General features: G+C 63.8%; 1 pseudogene; it reads right to left on the bottom strand.

Annotated features, from left to right (window-relative positions):
- Positions 1-2,367: 2,367 nt before the first annotated feature.
- Positions 2,368-2,486, bottom strand: LOC142862896 (uncharacterized; annotated as a pseudogene).
- Between the last annotated feature and the right edge of the window lie 3,017 nt (positions 2,487-5,503).

Here is a 5,503-nt window from a genome sequence, read left to right on the forward strand (position 1 = left end):
CACTCGGGCGTGTGTGGCGGCACGATTCACAAGCAGCTCAGATGTTAAACCAAGGAGAAGCCAGGGAGTTCCCAACGCCCCAGGTGTCCTCAGCCCACGACTGGCTGCTGTGAAAATGCGAAGCCCGGGTCCCGGTCTCAGAGCAGGACAACCAGGAGGTGTGATGTACACCCCGGGGTTCCCAGGAGGATCAGGCTGAAGCTTGGACTTGGCCTCAAAGTGTCCCCTCGCCTGGCCACCCCCTTCCCCTTCCTGCTCCTCTACTCCTGGTGCCCCTCCACCCAGGGGCCAGACCTTAAACAGTCACCCGCAAGAGAATCCTGGTCCCAAAGAAGCCTTCTGGGGGACCCGTGCTGAGAGAGGTTGTGGGCATGGCCCGCTGGGGCTCTGCCCGACCCAGGTCTGGGAGATGCAACCTCCCAGCTCTGGGTCCCTGCAGGAAGTGTCGGCAAGAACAGGGCCAGTCCTCCAAAGGCCCAGGTGCAGGGAGCCCAGGCCAAGCAGCCTGTGGAAGAAGCCACATGCCGTGCCACCCCGGGAACACGACTGTAGGTCACGGCCCCTGCCACCTCCTCCTCCTCCTCCTCCTCCTCCTGCTCCTCCTCCTCTCCCCGACATGGAGCAGGGCTCAGAGACACCTCAGACGCTGCTAGCAAAGTCCAAAGGGCATCGGTTGCTCCTCCAAAGCGCACCCCCGACCCCCAGCAGGCCGCGTTGTCCAGCCAGCCCCTGGGCCTCCCCGGGGTGCCCGGCACAAAAGTGCAGACACCCACCTGACTGGCAATATCAGCTTGAGGACGTTTCTGCCACTCTAAGGACCCGCAGGCCAGCTGGGCCTCCGGGCAGGCAGGACAGAGAGCCCCGGAATCCGACGCGGCGGAGAGCTGGGTGTACGTCCCCACCAGGAGGCGGTCCCCACCTCCACGGCTCTCCCCTCGCGGGGAGCGGCAGCCGCAGGGCCTCAGAGAAGACACCAGGCTGGGCCCCCGCGGCACAGTGGGGGCACGTGCCCCGCGCGAGACTGCTGCGGCCGCCCTGCTGCCGGGTTCCTGGAGGGCTTCCTGGAAGCAGCGTCCACACCAAGCCCTTGGAAGGCCCAGGCGACGGAGGAGCCCGAGGTGGGGAGGAGCGAGTCAGGCAGGGGCCAAGGTGATGGGCCGGGCGGGGAGGAGCGTGTCACGCAGGGGCAGAGGACGGTGACAGGCCGGGCGGGAAGGAGCCGGTCAGGCAGGGGACCAGGACAGTGACGGGCCTGGCGGGGGAGGAGCGCCTCAGGCTGGGGCAGAGGAGACTGGGCTGGGTAGGGGTCAGGGTTACAGTTAGGGCGCCATTCACAATCGCAAAGATGTGGAAGCGCCCCGAGTGCCCATCGATCCACGGGTGCATTAATGAAATGTGGCGCGTGGACACCACGGAGTGCCGTTCAGCTATGAGGAACAGCGGTGAGAGGGCACCTCTCGTGTTCTCCCGGCCAGAGCTGGAACCCGTTCCAGTAAGCCAAGTGTCCCAAGAACGGACACAAGAGCGCCACGTGCGCGCGCTCGCCGGCAGATTGGTAGGAACCGATGGACACCTAAGTGGACACAGAGGAATCGCCTTCATCGGGTGGGTGTCGGGCGGGCGTGGGGAGGGGATGGGCGTGCACATCCATTAGGAATGGGGTGGGTGCGCACCAACCGGGGCATGGGCGCACTTGAAGCTCTGACCCGAGGGGGGAGGCGGGGACAGGGCGATGCAGCTGACCTTAACATTGGTACCCCCACCATACGCTGGGAGAAAATGAGAAATAAATGAATCAGAAAACGGGGGGGAGGGGGGCACGGGCAATACATGTCACCTCAATACGTGGACTCCCATGATCTGCTCGGAGAGAGAGAGAAAAGGAAATGTAATCATAGAGATAAGAGACACCTTTTCAGAAAATGAATCCGAAAAGAAAAGTAAAATGAGGCCTGTGGAGCAGGTCTGCGTGTGACTCCGGATCCCCCAACATCCAGTGCCACCACCAAAGATTCCTACGTGTAGCCCGTAGAACCCCAAAAGCAACGGGACGAGTTCTGGTCACATACTCGCTCAAAATGACGTCCTGGAATTCTCCTGGAACTCCCTCCCCTCTCAGCCTCTCAAGGTTTCCTCCAGCGTGTCGGTTCCCACAGACCAGACCTTTGGTCTGACACCTGACAGTCCAGATGCCACGCATGCTGCCGCGTGGCGGCGGTGTCACGGCTCGGGACAAGAGGAGGCCCCACGGTGCGGGCTGGGGCGCCAGGCACCGCGACGGGCGCTGAGGGTGGGGGTGATCCCCCGGACCGCCGCCGCGCTCCCAGAAAGGGGACAGAACAAGAGGCAAAAAACAAAAAAAACAAAAGCCTACGGCACCCGGTATTCCCGGGCGGGCTCCCATCCAAGTACTAACCAGGCCCCACCCTGCTTAGCTTCGGAGATCAGACGAGACCGGGCGCGTTCAGGCCGGCTTGGCCGGAGACGGTGGAGGGCGCCCCTGCCCCGCTCAAGAAGCCGAGCCTCTCTGCGCTTCCCCTCGCCGGCCGGGTCCGGCGGGCTCCGCGGGACTGGGGAGAGGGGCGGGGCGGCGTGGGGGGCTGTCCACACACACACACACACACACGCGTGCGCGCGCGCGCGAGATGGGCCTCCACGGGTGGACCCGCCAAGGTGGAGACCTTCCAGCCCCCCTCCTCTCCTCGCCTCGCCTCCTTCACCTACCCGCCCCCCACCCCCAGCGCGCCGCCGCTGCTGACTGCGCACGCGCGCGCGGGGCGCTCGACCTTTGCCCCCAGCCAGGGGCCGCCCTCCCCCACAAACCCTTTCAGCTGTGCCCCCCGCCCTGTGCGTGGGCTGCCGCCTATTCCCCAGGGCCAGGGCTGGGGCACAGCGCATGGGGGAGGGGAGCGAGTGTAGGGGCGTCTCTCGGGATGTGTCCCATGGGTGGGGTGGGGTGGGGTGGGGTGGGGTGGGGTGGGGTGGTTTGGGGGGCTCTGAAGAAATCAATCCCCTCTGTCTCCTCCCTCTGGAAAACCCCCAAGCCCTTGGAGAACTGCGGGCACCGCTACCGTGGGGGCCGGACCCTGCTCTGTGTCCTTCTCTGGCCCGGTCCAAGGGGCCTGGGCCTGGCCCGGGGTGGATTGGACCCCAACCACCCCGGGGTGTGGACTTGCTAAAAATCGGCGATGAGCTATTGGATTCGAGCTTCATCTGGGTCATTTCACTAATGAATGCTCCGAAAAGAGTTTCCTAATACATCTGTGAGGGTGGCAACTGAAAGAGAAATTTAAAGCTGACAGAATAGGCGAGGAAAGGCACAGGAGATTTCCAAACCCAGTAAGGAAGCCTTTCCCGAAATGGAAGAAAGAAAGGAGCAAATGAAAACACCGGTAGCCCGCCGGGGTCAGAGTCTGCTCCTTAGAGAAAGTACCCTGACCAGGTTCACCCGTGGGTGGGTGGCGAGCTAGCGGCATTCAGAAGAGCGAGGCCCGCAGTCTGTGCAGAAGACACCTGCACTCGGGCGTGTGTGGCGGCACGATTCACAAGCAGCTCAGATGTTAAACCAAGGAGAAGCCAGGGAGTTCCCAACGCCCCAGGTGTCCTCAGCCCACGACTGGCTGCTGTGAAAATGCGAAGCCCGGGTCCCGGTCTCAGAGCAGGACAACCAGGAGGTGTGATGTACACCCCGGGGTTCCCAGGAGGATCAGGCTGAAGCTTGGACTTGGCCTCAAAGTGTCCCCTCGCCTGGCCACCCCCTTCCCCTTCCTGCTCCTCTACTCCTGGTGCCCCTCCACCCAGGGGCCAGACCTTAAACAGTCACCCGCAAGAGAATCCTGGTCCCAAAGAAGCCTTCTGGGGGACCCGTGCTGAGAGAGGTTGTGGGCATGGCCCGCTGGGGCTCTGCCCGACCCAGGTCTGGGAGATGCAACCTCCCAGCTCTGGGTCCCTGCAGGAAGTGTCGGCAAGAACAGGGCCAGTCCTCCAAAGGCCCAGGTGCAGGGAGCCCAGGCCAAGCAGCCTGTGGAAGAAGCCACATGCCGTGCCACCCCGGGAACACGACTGTAGGTCACGGCCCCTGCCACCTCCTCCTCCTCCTCCTCCTCCTCCTGCTCCTCCTCCTCTCCCCGACATGGAGCAGGGCTCAGAGACACCTCAGACGCTGCTAGCAAAGTCCAAAGGGCATCGGTTGCTCCTCCAAAGCGCACCCCCGACCCCCAGCAGGCCGCGTTGTCCAGCCAGCCCCTGGGCCTCCCCGGGGTGCCCGGCACAAAAGTGCAGACACCCACCTGACTGGCAATATCAGCTTGAGGACGTTTCTGCCACTCTAAGGACCCGCAGGCCAGCTGGGCCTCCGGGCAGGCAGGACAGAGAGCCCCGGAATCCGACGCGGCGGAGAGCTGGGTGTACGTCCCCACCAGGAGGCGGTCCCCACCTCCACGGCTCTCCCCTCGCGGGGAGCGGCAGCCGCAGGGCCTCAGAGAAGACACCAGGCTGGGCCCCCGCGGCACAGTGGGGGCACGTGCCCCGCGCGAGACTGCTGCGGCCGCCCTGCTGCCGGGTTCCTGGAGGGCTTCCTGGAAGCAGCGTCCACACCAAGCCCTTGGAAGGCCCAGGCGACGGAGGAGCCCGAGGTGGGGAGGAGCGAGTCAGGCAGGGGCCAAGGTGATGGGCCGGGCGGGGAGGAGCGTGTCACGCAGGGGCAGAGGACGGTGACAGGCCGGGCGGGAAGGAGCCGGTCAGGCAGGGGACCAGGACAGTGACGGGCCTGGCGGGGGAGGAGCGCCTCAGGCTGGGGCAGAGGAGACTGGGCTGGGTAGGGGTCAGGGTTACAGTTAGGGCGCCATTCACAATCGCAAAGATGTGGAAGCGCCCCGAGTGCCCATCGATCCACGGGTGCATTAATGAAATGTGGCGCGTGGACACCACGGAGTGCCGTTCAGCTATGAGGAACAGCGGTGAGAGGGCACCTCTCGTGTTCTCCCGGCCAGAGCTGGAACCCGTTCCAGTAAGCCAAGTGTCCCAAGAACGGACACAAGAGCGCCACGTGCGCGCGCTCGCCGGCAGATTGGTAGGAACCGATGGACACCTAAGTGGACACAGAGGAATCGCCTTCATCGGGTGGGTGTCGGGCGGGCGTGGGGAGGGGATGGGCGTGCACATCCATTAGGAATGGGGTGGGTGCGCACCAACCGGGGCATGGGCGCACTTGAAGCTCTGACCCGAGGGGGGAGGCGGGGACAGGGCGATGCAGCTGACCTTAACATTGGTACCCCCACCATACGCTGGGAGAAAATGAGAAATAAATGAATCAGAAAACGGGGGGGAGGGGGGCACGGGCAATACATGTCACCTCAATACGTGGACTCCCATGATCTGCTCGGAGAGAGAGAGAAAAGGAAATGTAATCATAGAGATAAGAGACACCTTTTCAGAAAATGAATCCGAAAAGAAAAGTAAAATGAGGCCTGTGGAGCAGGTCTGCGTGTGACTCCGGATCCCC

The sequence above is a fragment of the Microcebus murinus genome, chromosome 20 (genome assembly GCF_040939455.1).
Source record: "Microcebus murinus isolate Inina chromosome 20, M.murinus_Inina_mat1.0, whole genome shotgun sequence".
Taxonomy (NCBI): domain Eukaryota; kingdom Metazoa; phylum Chordata; class Mammalia; order Primates; family Cheirogaleidae; genus Microcebus; species Microcebus murinus.